The sequence below is a fragment of the Arvicanthis niloticus genome, chromosome 12 (genome assembly GCF_011762505.2).
Source record: "Arvicanthis niloticus isolate mArvNil1 chromosome 12, mArvNil1.pat.X, whole genome shotgun sequence".
Taxonomy (NCBI): Eukaryota; Metazoa; Chordata; class Mammalia; order Rodentia; family Muridae; genus Arvicanthis; species Arvicanthis niloticus.
In genome coordinates, this window is record NC_047669.1 from 59,867,470 (window position 1) to 59,891,591 (window position 24,122).

General features: G+C 36.9%; 1 long non-coding RNA gene across 2 annotated transcripts in view; it reads right to left on the bottom strand.

Moving 5' to 3' along the window:
- Nucleotides 1-238: 238 nt before the first annotated feature.
- LOC143444078 (uncharacterized) overlaps nt 239-24,122 on the bottom strand; it is a 36,956-nt gene continuing 13,072 nt past the window's right edge. Inside the window, exons 2-5 of one of the 2 annotated variants that reach the window (XR_013113622.1) lie at nt 22,765-22,998; nt 6,937-6,990; nt 5,725-5,827; nt 239-1,805 (exon numbers count right to left, since the gene is read on the bottom strand). This is a non-coding gene — a long non-coding RNA (uncharacterized LOC143444078). The remainder of the gene's footprint in view (nt 1,806-5,724; nt 5,828-6,936; nt 6,991-22,764; nt 22,999-24,122) is intronic. The other variant, XR_013113621.1, reaches the window with a different exon arrangement.

The window sequence follows — 24,122 nt, forward strand, 5'->3', positions numbered from 1 at the left end:
CTATCCATTATTTTAAAATCTGAAAAAAATCAAGATGCCTTAAACATATGATCCAAGAATTTTTCATACAGAAAAATATACCTATATTGTATAATATTAAGAGTAGATAAAAATTAATCAGTGAGTTGGTCTAATTTCTGTGGCATTTTATTGTGTATCTTAAAAGTGTTTTTTTTTTTTCCATCAACTTCTCAAATAGAATTTAGAAGTCATTAGCTTCCTATATTTTTAAGAATTAAATGTTTTTCCTGAAAATTCTTTTCTCATATCTTTTATTTTAGATTTTGGAATTTTCAGATTAGAGATGATTGATTCTTTGAGGAGAAATTACACTCGGAAGTCTCTAGATTGGCTGTTATGACAGTTATTCTTCCATTTAACTGCAGTTTTATTGAGTTTTAGTTGAAGCTTCAAACTGATGCCCAATTGCAAGGCAGCATGTACCATTAATTTTGTGAGTTGGATTTGGGTGCTAAATTGCAAAGTACACAAAGTCTGCTTTCTCCTTTCAAATACTGTGGCTTGGTATTTATCCAGTGATCTCTCTCCCATTGTGGTTTCCTTAGGCAGGGTAACTTCATCAACATTTCTTCACATGGTCAAAGTTCGTAGTAGCTATTTGGTAGGCTATGAACTAAAAACTTGTGAGTATTTCTCCCACACTCTATATAGCCAAACAAATATGATAATTATACTATAATGGTTATGTCTAGTAAATTCATCTGAAGAATATTATATCATTTGTTCATGTACAAGAATGCCGTTTTTTTCCATTGCATTTAAATAGATGTTTAATGAAACTTGTTACTTATTGAAAGGAAAACTTCAGGTGGACACTGAATAAATGAGGTAATATTTTCAGTTAATGAATAAAGTGCCATAGTCTATGGCTTCATTATGCTTTCCTCCTTCTTCAGAGTGCTCTTTAAATACAAGATATGGTGTAATGTATAGGTAAGCTAATTTCAACGTTGCCTTTAAACACAGGCAGTGGGAGATTCTTACTGTGTTTAATCAAGGGCTAAGTGTGGGAAATATTTCCCTGTAGGTGATAGTGTTAAGCAGAATGTAACATGCAAATTGATCATATTTTAGTACAATAAAAATTAATAAGGAGCTGTGTTTAAGCTAAGACTATAAAATCGGCGAAGCAAAGTTTAATGAAGCACACTCTTACAATTTACTTTGGGTATCACTTAGATAATATTGGCAACATATTTTACAGAGACATTTGTATTACTTCTTAGGAGCATCTTTTTACAGTCATTATGAATCATGCTTCACATGCCAAGTCATTCCATGGATGACGCAGAGAACGTTTTTTTGTTTTTTGTTTTTTAAAATTCTATAAAGGTAACTTAATGAAAAAAATCTAAAATATTATAGATTCAGTGGAAAAACATATTTTTACAAGTTAAAAAAAATAAATTTGAAAAAAATATTGCAAAATTAGGTTTAACAGAATATGCATTTCCTAACTGCTGCTGGATCATCTTGTACAATCTAACATGAAAAATCCATCTTGTTCTTTGGTAGAGTCTGAGACTTGGTTCTGAATCCCCACAGGAACCCTTTGTCTTTCATTACTGAATTTCTCACTGTTTTAATAATTGGTGTTTTTCCTGAAAATTTGTTCCTCATATCTTCTGTTTTAGATTTTAGGATTTTCAGATTAGAGATGATCGATTATTTAGTAAGAAATTATACTTGATCTGGTGTGGGTCAAATGTGCATCCCGGAGAGGTCAGCTATGATCAAGGAAGATGGTTGCTTCTGACTCTGAGCTACCCGAGACTCTGTAAACCCTTGCAAAGGAAGAGAAACATAAACATCAGCACAAGAAACACTCATTACAATCATACAAGACAACTGGGAAGGATAAGCATAGTTTAATTGTAGCCACATAGATTGAACTAGGAAACTGAGAATACTGGTTTAACATATGTAACACGACCAAGATAATCTCATCCCTCATGAGGATTTATTCAATTGTAGTACATTTGACTCATCCATCATGTCAGAAACTTCTTGGATTCTTACTTTACTATTCCATCATTTGAACGTTTCTATTTATTGCATGATCTTCTTGATTGTATGAAGAAAGAGAAAGGTAAATCTAGCATTTGCATTATTCCTTCTAATTGCCACAAAAGTAAAGTGATTTGAAATGGCATAAAGTCTACAGTGTCTAAGGCATGGACATCACTTTGAAAAGAGATATCATTCAGAACATAATTATATAAAATGTGAATTAGAGTTGATCAAGCCCAAAACATTTCACAAAGATGAGCGGGGGAAAATGATGTTCAGAAGAGTAGAACATATACTGCATGCTACAAATTGTTTCCTCAAACACTGAAACAAGAACCAATGTTTTGAAATTCTCAACTTAGCTTTTGGAACTATATATTAAAATCAGACAGATCTGCTGTATGCTTGACAATAAGGCACTTCTATGAAAATGCAGCTACGGGACTTTCAGGGTGCTCAAGGCTTATCCACACAGTACTTTTAAGCACTCATCTACTATCCATTTATGACTCAAGATATTTCAGATCAGCACTGAAATAAATATAGAACCCTGTGTTAAATGGAATATATATAATCAGAACTTTGGATAAACATTCAGATGTTTTTCAGCTCATTTGTAGCTATGGAGTAGCATAGAAAATTTGTAAACATGAGGAAAAGAGATAGCAAAGTCCCCAAATACCTTTATAAATAAAACTTTAAGCAGATGGAAAACTAGTACAGTAAGAAACATAGGCAAAACTTCACTTTTTCAAGATAAATTGTTAAAAAGATGAGTCCACTTATTTTCAGGAAGAATAATCTGGGATTCTCTTTTATAATGAGTTGATGGAAAGAATGAAAGTTACAGTATTTTTGCTGATGTTAGTTAAAGATTCCTTCCCACTCATGTTTTGATTTTAAGGATAAACAATTTGTGCTAGTTCTTATGGTTTTAGTAACACATTAACAAGAAGGAGAATGTATTAATACATTTAAGTGATTAGAGTATTTTTATATAATCTTAAAGCTGCTAAAAAAAGATTTTCAGGGGAGGCAACAGGACCTTGTATAGATTCAGCTTGCTTATACATTTAATCAGTGCAAGATCTTTGCATAAGAACCTTTATATGACCTCATGTATTGGTAATAAACTCCATACTACATTTGACATAAAAATATCTGGATCATTCTCTCCTACTCTGTTGTTATTTGTATATAACATTACAACAAATTACTTTATTTTCATAGGTATTATCAGTGAAAATACAGATTAGATATAGATAATATATGAACATAGATATAAATATAAAGATAGAGATATAGATGCACACATATATGTATATATAAATATATATTCTCTTCTAGCTTTGATAAATATTAATTGAATGTGTAAACATAAATTCCAATTTATTAGAAGAAAGTAAAATCTTAAATTCTATTCTTAAACATTAAAAATAAGCAAATAAATATTTTATGTCTAATTATCTTGGTTCTTGTTTTACTGTCTTTTCTCTTTGGGGATTTCTAACAACTCACAGACAATAAATAAAGAAATAGGCAAATAAGAAGGAACAATTTAGAAATCCCAATTAGAAACTTATTTCCAGTGTCCCAGATTGAACCTGTGACGCGAGAGTTGCTCCAGGTTGTTTCCATTTCCTGCCCATGCCCTTAGCCAGGAATCCAAGCAAGCATACTGTATATGTCAAATTTAAAATGAAGAGAAAAGGGGAAGAGAGAAGCACTATTTTTAACTGTGGGGAAGGCCACTATTTTAAAAGAGAAAGCAATGTGCTGACTTCCAACTTTTCTGGACAAGCATGATCTGCTTCTCTCCAGCACTGCCCTTAAGGATTTCCCTGTTTTGATGACTGGATCCACAAAAAGAAATGAGTAGCATACAGTACTTTTGTATTTTCAAATTTAGCAATGAAAAGACAAAGAGCCAATGTGGAAACTTGGGCCCTAGTAGGTGGGAACCAAGCTGATCCTGTACCCAGCTCCACGTTACTCTGCACTATCCTCGTTTGACTCCTCTCTTTTTTTGTCTTTATTCAATATTTTAAAAAGAAGGCTGTAGAGGGGAATGTAGATTTTTTGGTGACACCTCTCTCTGGTGCCTTCTTCACCCTTTATGATGTATTGTGTGCCAGCTGCATGTTAGACCATTTACAAATCAGTTACTACTTGCAGATTCAGCTCATGGCAACACTGCATCTTCAGACAGGACAAATAAGACATGGACATCCCAACAACAACAAACCAAGCGAACCCTACTTGAGAACAATAACTATTTGGGTAATAAGTCATGATATGAGGAAAGACAAAGATGAGAATTATTTTCAAAAGGATGCTAAACCAGCTGAAGCTTTGCTCTTTACAATCTCAATTAAGCTGTAACACACACTCTTGTGAAATGATCTCCTGAATGTCTTGGACTCATAAAGGAGGGAAGGCCTATTTAGTTCATTTTAAATTGTCAGCTCTTTCCCCCCTATTCTTTCAGTAAAATAAACTGTTTTGCAGAAGAAGAGGGTTAAGAAAAGGCCCAAGTGAGTCACTCCAATTTGTTTCCACATTCTGAACAGTCAATACAGGAATTTATTGCCTCATTAGGCATTCTGAGTAGATTTCTGGAAACCTGGGTGACGTAAGACCAAAAAGCAACCCGGAAAGATGTTTTGAAAGTGGTGGTATCAGAAATTGTGTTTGAGATTGCAAGTTGCCTACTAGGCTGCCCTGACGTGATGATGTTTTAAGAAATGGTGGCAGGCAGTGAGTGGGCTGGATCCAGGTGTAGGAGGAAAATGAGATGGAAACTCTATTTTTATCAAGTTGTGAACAAACAGTGTAATCGCTGGCATATAAATATATTGTAAAGTGATAGACGAGAGATGGTTGGAAGGGGTCTCAATAACTGACATCCATAGGCTCTTCTCAAGGAAAATGCAAATCAGGTCATTGAACTAGATGATAGGCAAGGCACACAGCATGACAGCATCCCCACTTCCTCCTTCAGCTCCCTCACACTTTGCTTAGCTGCTATTTAGCCCAAATGCACATGCGCAGAATTACAGTCATTCCTCCCTGGCTTCCAGGCAGCCGTAAGGACTCTGTCTCGCTGTGTGATTCACAGACTCACTAGAAGTGCCTTGAAGGTAGGTCCCATGCCTGCACTCATTTTGTTAGAAATCTGTCTTAACACTTGAGATGGTAGAAAATCAAACTGGCTATGAGGAAGAGAGTATGGTTATGTTTGTGAATGAATGTTGATTTTGTTCTTAAAATTTAAACAAATGTTTTTTTTCAAGGAACTAAAAAGAAAATGTGAAGGATAAATGATTTTCTTTTATTATGTAGAAAACAGTGTTGTGTTGTGATTAACTAATACTTTGGTAGAAAAACACGTTTGTCATGATCAGTTTGCCCTGCATCCAAAGAGCTTGATGAATTGACCATAATCAGCCATAAAACAAAGATAGTTTAGGAAGTTTTCAAATAAGATGACTAAAAGATTTTGTTTCCCATAGTGAATACTGTGCCTGTGTGTGTGTGTGTATGTGTGTGTGTGTGTTTGAGAGAGAGAGAGAGAGAGAGAGAGAGAGAGAGAGAGAGAGAGATATTAACAGAGTGTCTGAGTTTTGAGAGGCGATAGAAACATAATACTTTAATATGAATTCTGCTTATTTTACTCTAAGACAAATTTCTTACCAAGGGTTTGTGTTATTAAGTTTCCAAATTGAGACGTTCTGTACCCATCCTTTACTCTTTCAATTCTAACATCTTAACTGTGATTTTTTCCATCCATCAAAATCTAGAGAATAAAAGTCAAGAGAAGAAAGCTGTGTTTGGTTCAGGACTGAAACAGAGGCATCTGGAGAACATTTCATTCTAGTATGGTAGATCTCTTTTGATATCTTTTTCTTCTGTTAAAAAATAGTGACATTTGTGGTACATAACTTCAGATTGTCCTTGAAGGTTTTAAGGGCAATCAATAAATCTAAATTTGTGTCACAAGGGAGAGTACAATCTACTTATAACCTGAATGAAAAAACTTAAAGCAGAAAACTGCTGATTAACCTTTTTTTCTAATTAACATTATAAAAGTTCCAGATCTGAGATGCAGTTAAATGCAAATGTTTTCTACTTTGTATATCCTTCTACATATTATTTTTTCTAAAGGAATATAGGGTATGTTTGTTGTGATTATTTATTGGCTGTTAAGCTCCTTAAGTCTGTCTGTCCCTAGTTGATCAATTGAATAACCGTTTAGTTGATTGGCAATGTGTTATAGCAGATTGACAGAAAGTACTTGATTTAGAGAGCCCAGGCTGTCCCTGACATATGGTAATTGCTCAACAAATATTTGCTCAGTGACTAAAATCACTCAGGAAAAAAACTAGACTATACTATTATAAAACTTATAAGGAAATATTGACATAGATCTAAAAGTATTTGCATAGCATTGGTGAGGAAATACAAGAATGCATTTCTTGGAGAAGCTGTGACATTCTTAGTCAGGATTTAAGCTGAGTTGGTATCCCAACAACACTAACAGCACATGGTAACAGTAACTTATGTGTGTTGTTCACTACATGACTTAGGGTGTGGGTGGCCACTGGTCACAGGAGATTATGAAGCCAGATAAGACCTAGAAAAAACTTTCAAGATGTTTTGTACTGTCAAACTAAGCAGTTTGTCTTCCTCTTATGAGGCCCAAATTCACTATATGGTATATAATGGGAAGTGGGAAGTCAGTTATTCACAGAGAGAAATAAAGAGATAGAGAAAATGAGAGAGAGAGAACAAGAGAGAGAGGGGGAAAGAGAGAGAAAGATCCAGATCCAGATCCAGATAGAGAGAGAGAGAGAGAGACTGGGGTTTTATTTGGTATTAGCATCTGCCAGTGTAAAGATTCCTCACCTCTCATCAATTGGCGATGTATGAACCATGCCGCTGACCGTGCACAGTAGATCTCTGTAAATGACACATTTCCCATTGACATTTTAGAAACTCTCACATCATGTATTTCTCTAGTCTTTGCCCTTGCCTCTTAGGACCTCCTCTCTACCCCAGAACATTTTTTTAGACTTACAAGCATACAACATGAACTAAGAGGCTATTCATATCTGAACACAGAGTCACAAATAATAATTAACAATATAAAAATATTAAACACATTGAGACCCAGTTCAGTTCTGAATAAGGTTCAAACCTTGGCAGTGCCAATGACTGGCTATACATGACCTTGAGCTATTTCCATTCACACTGCAGCTAGATTTGGGAGATAGTGTTACCATTTCTCCTAGATGTGCTGAGAAAATAAAAGGAGTTAATTCAGCTGTGGCCTCTCATGAGGACTCATGAATTATTGTAGATGTTGTTGTTGCTTAGGGGAGGGAGTTAACACGATTATTGCTCTTCTCTTACAGTGCCTTCTTTCTGATCTTGTGAATGCTGCTGCTTTGTCAAAACCCCTTAGTCCTTCTAAAAAGAGCATTTGGTCTTTTTCTTAAAATTATTTTAGAAACAGATATTTTATACAATATATTCTAATTAGTTTCCCTCCCCCATCTCCTTCCTCTCAGATCTTCCCCATTTTACCACCCACCAAATGCATACCCTCCTCCCCCTCTCTCTGTCTCCATTTCTCATGAGAGTATAAATAAGAAGCTATAATCGTCATTATAATGATAATAGTAATAAAATAATAATTAATAAATAAAGTCTGAATACGATACAGCAAACAAATAGAAGAGAATAAAAAAAAATCTCCAAAAACACATATAGACACAGAGACATACACATTTGCACACAGAATTCCATAAAAACTCAACTCTGGAAGCCATAATATATATGCAAAGACCTGTAAGGTTAATTTTTTAAAAGCCTTCACTGAGTCTTATTAGGCAAGGAAACTCAAAAAGTGTCATTGAGTTCATCTTATTTTGGCTCTTTACCCAGAAACAGGGGACCTACCCTTAAGAGTAATTTGTGAGAGCCCTTTGGGAAAAAAAGCAACAAGTTGTTTCAGTTGGAGATAGTTTCTGAGTGAGGTATAGGGCCTTCTACCCACTTTCTCTCTCAGCATTGGGACTCTATTTGGGTCAGACTTGTGCAGGCCCTGAGAACACATGCTCTCCTTTGCCAGTCTCTAAGGTTTGACAATGTGTAATAGCTAAAGCTAAAGCAATACATTTTCTCATGTTACAGATAAATGTTCAGGCCTACTGGGCACACATTGCGGGTATCTCAAGTTCTTGAGTCCCTGAATAAGAAAGTGGGCAGGGAAACATGATAGTATAGAAGAAGACACTTTATTAAGGTAAAACAGTTTTCTGAGAGTAAAAGTTGGCCAATGTTGGAGAAAAGGTCCAGAGTTCACAGGAACCCATGACCCATGATTGACATCTTTTTACCTTATTTGTTCAGTGCTTTTATTTATTTGTTTTTTAAGTACAAGTTCTGTTATGTATCAGCCTGGGTGCTGACACTGACATTGGCAATTCTCCTTAACAACTTTTTTTTTTGGATATTTATTTACACTTCAGGTATTATCCCCTTTCCTCATCTCCCCACCCCCATTTTATACCATTTTAATTACATGCAAGTATTAAGGTCAGTTCTAGGTTGAGGAACTAGCAATACAATAGATGCAAATAGTCAAGGAACAAGCAAGACAATAAACACAAATAGTCAACGAACAAGCAATGCAATAAACAAAGTTCCATGATCACTCCTGTGATCACTGTTTCTAAGGGCTTATCAGGATGACCAAAATATCTGAGCCTACTTCTCTGTCCTAGTCCAAAGTCATTTTCATGCCTGAAGCCTACTTCTTTGTTCTAGCCTAAGATTTAGATTCCTGCCTAAAACTACTTCTTTGTTCTAGTGTAATGTCAGATTACTGCCTGAAGCCCATTTCCTTATCCTTGGCCAGTGTCAGATTCCTGCCAAGCAGCCCCAAAAGCTCTCTGCATTTTCCCCCATTTTATTTCATAAACAAGACTGGGCCTGTCTTAGGTTGTTCTGACAAGAATGCCTTACCTTACGAAAGGATATTCCTTTCCTGGAATATCCATTATCAAAAGCAATGCACTTATGTCTTAGGTTGGTAAGGCTCTGTGTGGAATCTTACCTGTTCTTGGCTTGTCAGACTGTTAATTTAATAACTCTGTTTAGGGAACCATTTTCAGTTTCAAGTATGTACTTTGGCTGCCAATATGTTGAATTTGTTAAAGACAAGCTTTAACCTGACATAGGCAAAGATAAAAGTATTCCCAGGACCAAAAGGGCTAGCATGATCAAGCTATATATGGTATTCTTGAAGTTTGACCAAAATGGAAATACTGACCTCACACCATGGATAATTTTATCAGCAGTATCAGCAGCATCGAAGCTCAGCAGAGCAGCATTCTTTAAATTCATAATCTCACTATGCAAATTTAAAACACCAGAGAGGTGTTAGAATTATGTCAAATACACTGCAACTGTCTTTAAACTTTTTTCTAATCATAATGACTATCACTGTAAATTTTAGAAGTAACACAACTCCATTAGTATTTGGCATGACACTCAAGATGGCTCCTTACTCTTAAACTCTGAACCTCCTTCCAATTATTGAATAGGATAAAGAGCATCAATCAGATGTTCCAAATGCCTATCTAAATCCTCTTGTAAACTCAACACATTTTTAACATTTTTTTGCTAAATGATTAACAAAAATAGCTGTCTTAACTTCTTGTGTCAAAGAAATTGCAGAAGCAGTGATGCCAGCAATTAATGTAATTAAAGCTGTTATACCAGCAATAATCAAGCCTACTACACTCTTGCTTCTGCTTAAAGCCTGACTCACTTCTTCCAAAACTTACAAGCTTTTTTCCGGAAAACCAAGGTTCTGTAATACTCAGGGCAATAAAACAAAAACTGGTTGATAGACCCCAGTAACAGATATGCCAGGTTTCAACACACTAACACAATTAGAAAGTATATAATCAATTCCACTTACAATAAATACTGTAGAAGAAACAAAAGTATATGCTAATTTGACCCACTCTCTGCTTTACTCTCCTTCTACAATTTCTGCCTAAGATCTGTAGACCCAAAAATCCTTTTCTTGGCAGGGGGTCTTAACTGAAAGATTATGAATAATCTTCTATAATTTTTCTATGATGATGAATGGTATGGTTCATGGCTTAACAATACCACAAGGCTCTTTCCCTGATCTATTGATTGGACCAGAGAATCTGATAGGAGGATATGCTGAAATCTTTATATCACAAGTTTAATCTGAAATGAGTATATTCTAGAAGACACATATTTTAAAAGAAAGTTGAAAGTACAAGATTAAAATAAAATTATACTAATCACTGAACTAACCCCTATAACACTGTCTCACCAAGGGATAGGAGTTGGGCTGTGGAGATGGTTCAGGGGTAAAGTGTTCACTGTACAAGCTTAATGACCTGAATTTGGATCCCCATCACACATACACAAAAGCAAGATGTGGTGGATCAAGCTTAAAATTCCAGTGCTAGAAGCAAGACAACAGGTAATTGGTGGCCAGCTAGCCTAGTCAATAATTAAGTACCAGTTTTAATGAGAGACACTGTCTCAAAAAATAATGTGGAGAGCAATAAAGGAAGACATTCCATATTAACGTTTAATGTCAACAGATGTGGTATGAGTGGGTGTATCTACTACCCCTTTTATACACATGAAGAAATATGAACCTGCAGAGTCATCATCATGAATTGCTTTGGGAAAGCCGTTGTCATGTGGAATGTTTCAAGAGGTGAGATCCTTTGGTCTATACAGAGGCTCGCAGCCAACCATTGGACTGAGTGCAAGGTGCTCAATGGAGAAGTTAATTAGAGAAGGGACTGAAGGAGCTGAGGGGGGTTGCAGCTCCATGGTGGGAACGACAGTGTCAACCAGCCAGATCCCCAGAGCTCCTGGAAAGTGGACCACCAACCAAAGAGTACTCATGGAGGGACCTATGGCTCCAGCCGCATATGTGGCAGAGAATGGCCTTATTGGACATCAGTGGGAGGACCAGCCCTTGGGCTTGAGGGGATTAAATGCCCCAGTATAGGGGAATGATGGTGATGGAAGACGAGAATGGGTGGATGGGCAGGGGAGCACCCTCATAGAGGCTGGGGGATGAGATAGGGGGATGGCATTTCCAGAGGGAAGACATGAAAAGGGGATAGCATCTTAAATGTAAATAAAATATTCAATAAAATGATAAAAGGTAAATTAAATAAAGGAGGAGAAAGAAAAGGAAGAGGAAGGAGGAGGAGGAGAGAAGAGGAAGAGGAGGAGGAGGAAGAGGAAGAGGAAGAGGAGGAGGAGGAAGAGGAAGAGGAAGAGGAGGAGGAGGGGAGGAGGAGAGGAGGAGGAGGAGGAGGAGGAGGAGGAGGAGGAGGAGAAGGAGGAGGAGGAGGAGGGGAGGAGGAGAGGAGGAGGAGGAGAAAGAGGAGGAGAAGGAGGAGGAGGAGGAGGAGGAGAAGGAGGAGGAGAAGAAGAAGAAGAAGAAGAAGAAGAAGAAGAAGAAGAAGAAGAAGAAGAAGAAGAAGAAGAAGAAGAAGAAAGAAGAAGAAGAAAGGAGAAAGGAGAAAAGAGAGTGGAACTGGAGAAATAACTAGTTAGTAGTCCTCTCGTTCTTTCAGAGGACCTCAATTCAGTCCCTAGCAGCCACGTTAGGAAGCTCACAATCACTACCCTTTTCTCCACTTTCAGACAATCCCACATACTTTGCTTTCCTTCCTCTGCACATACCAATATATACCTAGCATACAAACATTGACACACAGACGAATAAATAAAATAATAAAAATAAATAAATCTCCAAACATACTGGTGGCTCTATATTATGAATGTGGTTAAAAAAAATGAAAGAATATATTTAGGGAGGAATCTGGTAGTTGGAGAGATTAAATCAAAAAGAGAATAAGGTCGCAAGTCTTCAAATTATGTTATAGCAACAGTACAAAAGGAAAAAAATAAAGAAAGCCCTAAAATAAACTTACAACTACCGATAATTCAAAATCAGGCCTTATCTTTGTTTTCAAAAGGCTATGGTATCCTTGCTTGAAGAGAACCTTTAAGCTCTGCAGCCTTTTTGCATTTTGCAAATGAAGGTAACCTTGTCTTCATCCAGGCTGAGGAACTGTTGAAAATAATGGTTTTGCTACATTTTCACTGAGTGGATAGTCTAGCATCGATTCTGAAAATGTATCAGCAGTCATTACAAACTATTTATATTCTTAACAAAGAATCAGCAGTAAAATCCAATTGTTAATGTCTTCTTTAGAATGTTTCATCCTTTGAACTATGTCAAAGAAAGGCTGATAGTTTCGGCTACCATTATTATGAGAGTTGTTACATAAGCATCTTAGATGTCTCATTGGTATAGAAAGTAGCTGGAGAAATAATGGGTCAACAATGCCCCCTTTTATATTATTATTATTATGCCCAATGTTATGCCCTGGTACTGGGTATAAGCCATCTCAGTTTTCAAAGACTGGAGGGACAATTTTAAATTCTATGATTTTGTGGAATTTACACTGATTGATTTCTACATAAATTCATTTTGTACTGAGTCAAGGGTCATTGATTAAACTAGAGAATGAAGCTAGATACTTCATTAGATAATAGAAAGAAAATTAACATTTTTGAATGTCACATTAAAAGTTATTGAAGGTGCCTTGTTGGCCACCTGTAGTTACATATCTGGAACTTTGATAGAGGAAATTTAGGCAGCATCAGTTTTAAGAATAGCCATCTTTGGAGCTGAGAATTGTCCTTTCCTGTAAGGATGAGACTTTGTCTCTTACAATGGTTTCTCTTTGTAAAGGGACTTAATCTCTATGTCTAAGGCAGCTCTCTTAGGGAAAGTTTTTTTTGTTTGTTTGTTTGTTTGTTTGTTTGTTTTCTTTATAGCCATGGTTTCCACAGCAGTAGCAAGCAATGCCCCTCTGGGATCCTTTTTTTTTTTTTAGTTTCAATTTTTATATACATTTTCTTTTTATATTATATGTGTGAATATTTTGCCTGCATTCATGTCTACATAGCAGTTGTATCCAGAGCCTGAGAAAGAAGTTGGCATCTCATCCTCTGGGATGGTATGACAGAGGGTTGGAAGCAGCCCTCTGTTGGTGATAGGAAATGATCCCCTTACTCTGTAAGAGCAGTAGTTCTTAACTGCTGTGCCATCTCTCCAGCCCCTGGAATCTCTCTTCATTCATGGGTTTCTCTGAGGTGATAGGTTATAATCTACCTGGGAAGTATGTTATTTTCAGGTCTGATATCATCCACTGGGCTTATTGTCATGTACGTTATCAGTTTTTTGTTTTTTGTTTTTTGTTTTTTGGTTTTTTTTTTTTGCACTTTTTGTACTCTGTCATTTATTCTCTAGTGTTGAGAACCTGAAAAAACCAAATCCAAAGGTAGGTAACTGTGTGTCTCCATCTTATTTCTTTCTACTCATTTCTCCTAATGATTGGAGCACACTGACTGATGAAGCTTGCAGCAAGCAGTAGCTGAACTTAGAAAGAAATGTAAAGCCACTTAAGACTAAGAAACTTAACTACAAATACATCATTATTCATTTTATCTTTCATTCATATTCTTATGATTCATTTGGACAATAAGAAATATGCTTACTGCTCTGGCTTTCTCCTCAGTTTTATTTCAATTTTGGAACAATCTTTACTTTAGAGAAAAACCTGCTATTTATGATCCTTTTATTATTTATCATAATATTGGGCTTTGTTTTTTCTTTTAACCTGATGGTTCCAAGTTTTTCAGTTCCAAGTTTTTAGAAAAACCTTAGTTAGGAGTGGAAAATGCTGTCTTAGCAAAATAACCATTTTACAATAAAAACACAAAAGCTGTATCTGAACCACAGGTAAATCATGTTAAGAGTCCTGTGGATACTATTATTATCATTATTATTATTTTAAGACATAATTTAAATTAACCTATTTGTTAGAGATTTTAGTCCATTATACAAGGTATATATTCCCCAAGGATACTTGACCACATAGGGGAGATCTTACTTATCTGTCACACTATCAGGTAGCCCAAATGATCTAGATTATAGAAAAAGAAATGAAGGTTATGAGACAAGTTTAAACTTTACCTCTCTGGGATCACTCTTTGGGTTTGAACCTATGATGTCTGAAGTTTCTGCTTTGACATGCATTCTGCAATGCGAGTCCCCACTATGAGCTGATTTGCAGTATTTTATCCATCTCAAAGGAATATGAGTTCTCCTCTAAGGAGCTCAAAAAAATAGCTGCTACTTCACAGTGGTTACAGAGAAGAGGCCCGGCTTCACAAATTCTTCTGGATTTGGGTTCAGATTACATCCTGTGTTAAGAGAGTAAATAGAATTTTTTCTTGTCCTTATGCTTTAGTAGATGTATTGTAATCTGGGATATGAAACCCATGCCCTCAGGGATAGGACAGTCTACAATAAAGGAAAAGGAAGGGAATGAGAATATAGATAGTACAAACTGCAAAAAAGAAGATAGAGAAGCTAAAAAATGTCAGCAGGGAAGTGTGGAGCAAAGTTAAGAAGTGCTGAGAAAGATGAGAAGAACATGGCATTCAGCTGATAAAGTACCACATACATCATAGAAAAGTCTGGGGAAGCAGGAGTGGTGGGTATGGGATACAAGAGCCAGATATATACTGAAACAGTAGTCTTTGCCTATCAACCCAGTATTGTCAATGGCCACCAATACCATATTGATGTTGCCATCTTGACTAGCACTGCCATGGCTGTTACAATACAGGTAGCTACATCTCAGTTGCCTTGAAGCATCCGCTGGTTTCTTGATGTGGTGGCCAGGACTCTACATTGCTTAGTCACAGCCAGTATTTAGCTGTCTGCTCACTGTGGGTGGAAGAATAGACATCATAATGTCTCTGGCTCAACTCCTAGGCTCTTCCCCGTGGTCTTGGTATTGAACCTAGACATCTTTGCAGCAAACTAGAGGCTACGATTCCAATCCCTAACTATACAATGTGCAAAGTTGAAGAGTAGTGAGACAGGGAGGGAAATGGGTCTTGTCATTTGTACCTTAGCTGTCAGGTTACCATAAATTCTCTAGTTGCTGTACCAACTCCAGCAACATGAATTCCATCCACAGCTTCCTTGGGAATGGTTATGGGGATGACATGAAAGTAGGAAGAAAATAAATGAATGTGTTTGGAGATCCTATGAGGCTTGAGTGTCAACTCTCAGGAACTGCCACAAAATATAGAAAACCGTAAGAACTTAGAAGCATGGATCTTTTATCATGGCTGGTTGATGGTAATAACAGGTGTCTTTTAGGTCCGGTGAATACCTGTAAGATTTTCTTCTTCAATGTTCTGAAACTAAACATTAGAAAGAGACTCATGCGTAACTGAAGAAACAGAGATAGCTTGTAAGGGAAAAATTTCCTAAATTGGAAATGTAGCCAAGCTTTGACGTTAAGAGCTCAGTTGCAACACTGCTATATTGTATTGGGGTCTTTATATAGCATTTGTATGTGTTTCTCTCTCTCTCTCTCTCTCTCTCTCTCTCTCTCTCTCTCTCTCTCTCTCTTTCTCTGTGTGTGTATGTGTGTGTGTGTGTGTGTGTGTGTGTGTGTGCACGTTCTGTTACATATTGAGATTGGTAGGTAAAGTTTTCAGTCTTTCTACCTGCCAATAGTTCCTTTCTTATTCCTTACTCTCCTGTCACACAAGTGTTAAATTACTATTTCTTGTTCTAATCAAATGTCAACATGAATATGCTATTTTCTTATCACCTTTATGGCTAAAGTGGTAGCAGTACTTTTTTCTTTTCTTTTTTTATTTTAGTAAGGACTTTTATGAATAACCAATATTGATAACTCTGGGTTAGTGCCAAGACATCATTCACATTGTTGCAAGTTTGGGGATATGTTGCTATATTTATTGGTCATTGTTCTTGTTCATTGTGTTACTGGTGGATAGGAGTACTGCTTGCTTTTCTCCATTGATGGCTTACTTTGATCCCTTGGCCACGCTACCCAACTTCCTTCAGTACTAATAGAGCTAGTCCGGCTCCATATCGCAGCCAGATCAATTCCTCCAACACCTGTGTTCCAAGGTTGAGGTGTCTTCAGCAATAAGGCCTTAGCTGTTTTTCTGGAAGACAACCAAGGTTAATAGTAATAGACTATACTCTCTGGGCCCTCTCTCAATGGAAGTTTTCTATGCCTGGCACTGAGGTTTTTATTAGACAATCTATAGTTTCATATGGGGAGCATTGTCACTCCAACTACATAGCTACTCACTGCTTGGCATTATTTCAAAAAATCTTTTTATCAAATGCCAGTTTAATAGTTCAAGGAATAGCCAGCTAGTGTACAATGCACTCTCCCCGTGGAAAAAAACAAACAAGAAAAGCAACACTTTATCTTGTTCAAACTGTATCAGGTATCCCTATTTTAAAAATAATTTGTTGATCTTATATTCCTAGATTTCTTTAAGATTTATATCTTTCTTTTAACTTGCTAATGGCAGATGGAGAGTCAGCTAAGTTAGATGGCACGGCGCTAGGGTTAGAACCCTGTAACCCAAAATGTACAAGACTTCAGAAAACAAGCAGTCACTCTGCTTCTCCATATGAGTTATTTGAGAAACCACAGCGTCTTCTATGACTGCTTCCTTCTCTATCAACTTTAGCCCTAGATTCTTTTAAAACTTATTTTAATTATATATGAGATAAATATTAAAATTCTTTAGAGGAGAAATCAGTACAGAAACCTTAAGGTACTCATGATGTTATACTAAGTTGGAAAGGATTTAAAGTCAGGGTCAGGAACCCTAGGAGTCTTAGATTTGAGCAAGCCTAGTATGCAGGGAGCAGCGAGTTCAGTTCCAGTAACAAAATGAATTAATATAAATTCTAAATATGACAAAACCAGAAACAAAGTAATCTGTAGCAGATCTCATATGGATTTCATTGACTCGGCAATGTCAGAGTAGAAATATTAGTAATGTGAACTTTAAATTACCTAAATAGTAAAATACTTTTAAAAAATCATCATTTGGTGCAGGTTGCCTTCTTATAACTTATTTCAATAATAGCTTTGGAGCAGACCGAGGTATTTTCATTAATGCAAGGATCTTGGAGTATGATTTAGCCATTTATTTGAATCAACATAGTTTTAGTGAAAGGTGATTTATCTTTTTTTACCTAATAATAAGTAACAAATGACAATCTTAAATAACAAATGACAATCTAGAATTAGGATGAGTCATAGATATTTTACTTTTAATTTATCTAAATACCAAACTTCCTAGTTTTCTAAATTCTGTAAATCATCATTTGAAACAGCCACGAGACTAACATATGGCCTATGGGATAATAACAGACTCACTATATACCCCAAACAGAAAAACTCTTTTCTTTAATAATATATAACTCTAAGAAAAAAGGAAAATAAATAAAAGAGGATGTCTAGAGGCCATTTGTAGACTTTATCACTGTCTGTGTATATAAATGTTGCAAGGAGATCAAATCTGTTATTATCTATTATGTAACATGTGTTTGATGGACAGCTTACATCATTACATTGTTATATCTAAAGAATTTTCTTGGAAAAAGACACTTAAAACCAGGGCAGTATTTTAACATTCTGTTCTTCCTCTGAAATTATGGCCAGTTTATGCAGTAACAGAACTTCTTTGTGCATTTCTACTGTCTTGTCCAAAGTCTATGCTCACTGATCGAGCAGGGAGGGGATTGCTGGCCTTGTGACCATTTTTCAAAACCACAGTAGAGTTTTCTGGAACAAGTGTAGTGATGTTTCTGAAGGAGCATTTTCCTCAACCATTTATTTCAAAATGAATGAATGCATATTTTTCATTACATGTGGCTGAAATGAATGTGATTTCAAACATGAAAAGCAACATGGTTTTGTACTATTCTTAAGATGGCAGAGGCCTTTTGTGACTGTTGTTGTTTGTGGGGGAGGTGCATGTGGGACATTCCTTTCCTTTACCCGACTCAGAGCTCAAGTCAGCTTCCTAAAGTATCACCATAATTCTACCTGCAATTTATGGATCAGGCCTTACATAAAACCCTGTTTTACTCTTTTCAGAATGTGTAATCTTTGCTTTTGTGTTGCATGTTAGAGGTAAGGTCTTACTTTGTAGCCAAGGCTACCCTTCTATTTACTGTCTAGCCCAAGGTAATCTAGGTCTCATGGAAATTCCCTTCCCTTGCCTTAGCCCCCTATGCAGCAAGGTCATGAGTGTGAACCACCACATATGACTGTTTTTTTCAAGGTTGAGGTAGGACACATCTTTAATCCAAGAATTTTGGAGCTAAAAGCCAGTAAATGTCTGGTATTCAAGCCATCCTGATCTTCTTGTTAGGCATCCAAGGTTATAGAGAGAGACCTTTTCTCAACAACAACAACAACAACAACAACAACAACAACAACAACAACAACAACAAATGTCTGTGGAGTTGAACAGCTGCATCTATGAGGAGAAGTGTCCATAGTGTCTACTAATTTTTCCAGAGGCTTTTTATTCTGTATCTCCTGTAATTCCCCTGAAAACTAAAAGAGGAGTGAGCATGCTTGCTGTACCAGGGAAGAAATAAGGGTGAGTGATTTTAAACAAGTTACCCAAATTGTCTCTGGTAGAAAACACCATGGTGTACATTCAACATTTTCTTTCTTTTATACAAAAAAAAAAAAGTTTTGTGCTGAGGTACCTCCCTTATATAGTACATCAGTTAACTTCTTCATCTTTCTGAAAGTAAGGATTCCACAATGAACATTTTTTAACTTCTGGGTCACTGTCACATGTCAATTATGCACTAAAATGATGCAGGGTTCAACTTTACAATATTTTCTCATGTGGAAATTCTTTCAATGAAATGTATACACACACACACACACACACACACACAAAGGAGAGAGAGAGAGAGAGAGCGCGAGAGAGAGAGAGAGAGAGAGAGAGAGACACACACAGACAGAGAGAGACAAAGAGAGAGAGGGCATTCTTTCCCTGCTAACAGAAAAGAAAAGAAAAATTTTACATGACCGATGAAAGCTTTCAAAGAAAGTTGCTGTGGGTTTGAGTAAGGAAAGAATGTGAATTTCTCATGTTTTCAACTTTAATTTCTTTCTTTCTTTTTTTTTTTTTTGAGACAGGGTTTGTCTGTGTAGCCCTGGCTGTCCTGGAACTCACTCTGTAGACCAGGCTGGCCTCAAACTCTGAGATCCTCCTGCCTCTGCCTCCCAAGTGCTGGGATTAAAGGCGTGCACCACCACTGCCCGGCAACTTTAATTTCTATGTAATGAATTTCATTATATGTAATTGGTAACAATTTTAAGTTTATATAGTTTTGTTTTGTCCTGTGAACTAAATTTGTACATGCTTAAAAATGTGAATATTTGATGAACTTATTTATAGTTATCACATTTGAAGGAATTCAGTTTTAAAATATTAAAATGAAACAGTCATTTTGAAGATAACTTTCTGATTCAGTTCATTTTTGGTATTTAAGTGAAAAATACTCTGTTGGTTCTTTTGTTGGCAATGAGGGCTTGATTCTGCATGATTAAAATGTGATCCCTCATTCCACTCCTCAGCCCAACAGGACTTGCACCATGCTGAAGGTGGAAAGGAATTAATTTAAATAGACAGGGTTTGAACATGTGGTTCAGTTGAGAGACTGCTTGCTTAGTGCTTTAGCATATGACAAAGATATTTTCTCAGGCACCAGAGCTAACATCAGCTGTGGTGGCCCATGCCTATAATTTCAGTATTTGTGAGGAGGAAGCAAAAGGATCAAAAGCAGTCTAAGATCTCTGAGTTCAAGACCAGCCTGGGAAACATGAAACTGTACCTTAAAGAACAAAAGTAGAAAACACCATAGATAGATGTATAAATATCTCAACACAGCATAATATAACTATCAAGAGAGGGACAGAGTTGAGCTTACTATAAATACTGCTATGGGCTGGGCAGGTATGGTCAAAGGAATTGTCACCAAGAACATGCTCATTGAAAGGAAACTTTGAAGAGGTGCAGGAATTGGTACTTGAAAAGTAGACAGAGGGGCAGTTTCTAGTTGGGTGGAAAAGCTGAGGGGAAGAGTGGCTTAGAAGAGGCATAGGAAGACATAAAGGTTTGCAGCTTGCAAGCGAGGTTTGGAAAGCAGCAGAATGCCAGTGATTTCTCTCTAGCAAGGACATCAGAATGTAACCAACTTGTAGGGAGATTTCAGAGATGATCCACTAAGCTGGCATCCTCCAGGAAGTGTCCTGGAGACTAGGGAGAGGGTTAGGTTACAACACTTAAGGAAGGATTTAACACAAATCAAGTAGGGGATTAAAACAAACAAACAAACACAACTGAGAGTCATATTAGTTACGTTTCTGTTGCTGTGATTAAGCCATGTGACCAAGGCAACGTCTAAAACAAGAGTTGATTTGGACTTATGGTCCAGAGGTTTAGAATCTTTTATAATGGTGGAGACACCTTGGCAGCACACTGCAGCCTGTGGGCTCGGTGACCGAAACAAGAAGCCGAGTGTTCACATCTTGAACTGCAAGAAGAGAGGGGAAAGTAAACTAGGCAAAGCTGTAAATCTCAAAGCATCCTGCATCCCTAGTGACATCACCGAACCTTCTCAGACAGCAACAGAAACCAGGACCACGTATCCAAATGCCTGAGACTATGGCAAAGATTGCTCCTGCAAGTCACTGAGAAAGAAAGAAAGAAAGAAAGAAAGAAAGAAAGAAAGAAAGAAAGAAAGAAAGAAAGAAAGAAAGGCCCAACAGTGTGTTCTACTTTACCATTGAAAAATGTCCATAAATAACTAAAGTTTAAAAAAAGAATTTGACAGAATTATCAGAATAACTAAAATGTTAAAGTGAGAAGCCCTTCTTCTTCTTCTTCTTCTTCTTCTTCTTCTTCTTCTTCTTCTTCTTCTTCTTCTTCTTCTTCTTCTTCTTCTTCTTCTTCTTCTTTCTCTCTCTCTCTCTCTCTCTCTCTCTCTCTCTCTCTCTCTCTCTCTCTCTCTCTCTCTCTCTTCTCCCCGCTTTCTTCTTTTCCTCTGAGATGCTAAGACCTAGTATGCTCTTCTAGAATTCATTTCTTGGGGTAAATGGAATATTTGACCTATTCAGCTCACTTTATATGAGCATCATATCCTAAAAAAATGTCTAAGCCCTTTTCTCTAATAGTGAAGGTTTCTCACAGATAAATAGAAGAGACAAGGTTAAAATAAAAATTAGTGAGGCACCCTGTTTCCTGATACTCATTCATACAGCCACAGGCTGTGTTCACCATAGATGACCTGAATTTACTTCTTTGAAGTTACATATCATGAATTTCCATGTCAGGCAGTCTGGAATCAGGTTGCACATGCGTGTGTGCATGCATGTATGTGTGTATGTATGTGTGTATGTGTGTTTGTGTGCATGTGTGTTTGTGTGTGTGTGTGTGTGTGTGTGTGTGTGTGTGTGTGCATGATATCATTTTAGCAATTGCTGAATTCTCCTGTCCTAAATACCGAGGCTATCCCCAAGCCTCTGATGTTCTAGTTATAACCATCAGCAAGACTGGTAGAGTTTGATGCAGTGACTTTTTCTCTTGAGAACACAGCACGTGTGATGTTTTGTGCAGACTATACTTCAGAAAGCACACATTTCATTTTCTATTATGTTAGTGTTAATGGAAACATAATGTTTCCTGATGTATTATTGTGATGGCTTTTGTGGCCATATTGTGCCACTTTCCAGAGGTTACTATATGCTGCCTGACCCTTATTCCTGCAGAAATGAATATTGCTTGCATTGAACTGCTATGGGTGCCATAGTTTCTCTAAGAATATTAGAAAAAAAAGTATTAGAGTCTGATATTCTCCAGAAATTACCATGGCAGGGCTCACCCTCTACTGCAAACTTCTCTTGTTCTCAGTGTGCTTAGCAGGAGCTGTATTTTCAAAGGACTTTTTATTCAGGAGAATATGATTTTGCATTTGGTTTGTTTTGAAGATAAATGAGACAGCAGGTTCTATTATTAACAAGTTGATAAAAAGTCAGCATTACTATTACCCATGGGAAGTTTTTGGATGAGTGTCAATTCTGAATAAATCAACCTTTCTTTCCCCCAGGACATCTCTTTAGATTGCTCATGATAATATGAAGATGAAACTTAATAGCAATAACCAATGGATGCTTTTCTTGGAGTCAGTCCAACACTCTGGAGACCAGGTAAAAATAATGTACAAGTCTTTGTAAAAGTATATATTGCCTTTACAATATAATTTTAAAATCAAGCCTGACTTACATGTTCATTCAAGAGTTATATTTGCTATTAAATGCAGTGTATGTGGATTTAGAAATATATCCATTCCACTTTTCTCTGAAGAGACCAGTGTTTTACTAAAGCAAATATTCATATAAAATTAGTCTAGCAAAGGCATACTAGCAGTATGATACACTTACTTTTATTATTTTATAATTACACCCATTTATAGTAAATTATTTGATCATATTGTCCTCTCTTTATAATTTCATATGCCGCCTTTGTGTCCTACTTAACCCTTCCTTTTTCACTATAATTACCCCTTCTGCTTTCATGACCTTTGTGTCTGGGTATGTGTGCCTCACTGTGTTTAATTAGGGTTGCCCATTCGAGTGTAGGTCAGGGGCTATTTACTTGACCAAAGGAAATCTACCATTGAAAAATATGACTTACCTTTCTCCAGTAACCTTTAGCTGTTCATAACACCTCACGGAGGCTTAAAATACTTTAAGCCCCTTTTCTGTCCAAGACAGAATGCTCATGGGCCCAGCTTTGCAGGTTTCTGTGGCTGATGTGGAATCGTGGGTGAAGAAGCCACATTAGGTTGAGAAGACAGCTTTTCATAGCACTGCATCCTTTCCTTCAGGTTTAGACATTTTTCTTCCTTCTCTTTGATGTTCCCTGAGCCTTTGGTGATATAGAAGTCCTGTTTAGAGCCGAGCACTCAACAGTCATTGATTCGCAGCACCTTTGACAGTTATAGTGTCTAAGTTAATGGTTCTTGGCTGCAAACAAAGGCATCTCTGACTAAGATGAGAATAGTATTAATTTATAAGTACAAACAAAAATACAAGGAAGACATTTTTATAGCATGTTCACTTAGCAAAAGAACAGAGGTAGGGTCACCCCTTGAGCCCATAACCTCTTCAGACATGTAATTTTGAAAAAGTTTAAAGTATCCGTATGACTTCCTCCTGCAAGTAGATTGGAAATCCAACCAGAAAATAGCTGGTTAACTCTAGAACAGTAATGTTTCCAGTGTACCGTGTACACATTTCATTGGGAAAGTTTACGATTTATTTTACAGAATTGATAGTTGGATAAGAAAGACTGTTTCCATAGCACCCTGCACAGCATCTCTCTTCTTGTACTGTCCAAGCTACCCAGCTGGTAGGATGGTCTCAATCTCATTTCAATCTTTATTTCTCCACATTCTGCATCAAAGTGCATAGTGGCTTTGATGATAAGGCCTTCTCATCAATCTCCGGTGGGCACTAATAACATTAGCAATAGATTTGATTATTTGATTGGGGACTCTGAGTCTCTTTGAACAACAACTCATAAGGAGCTACCCCATACCTAGGATGAATACTTAAGTTTGGAACACACATATTCTCAAGGTAGCTCTACGACTCTCTTCCTTATTACTTTGTAGTAGGATCTCTTGCTAGGTACCCAGCTTGTAGTTTTGGTCAGTAGCCAGAAATCTCAGTAATCATCCAATCCCTGCCCACCTCACCTATTCAGTGTTGAGGTTACACACACGCACAGAAACCATACCTGGCTTGTTACATAGTTGACGGTATCTGAATTCTGGTTCTCATGAGAATAACAAGTACTCTTAACCCCTGAGCAATCTCTCCAGCACCCCTCCACAAGGACTATTTTGATACAAATTTAGATTGTATAGTATTTAACCACGTTGTTTGCATTCATCTCATCAAATATTAAACATCCCTTTATGCTGAAAATAACCTCCACTTGGGATTCTCAGCTATTCCCAGTCACTTTCTAACTTTCCGTAATGATGT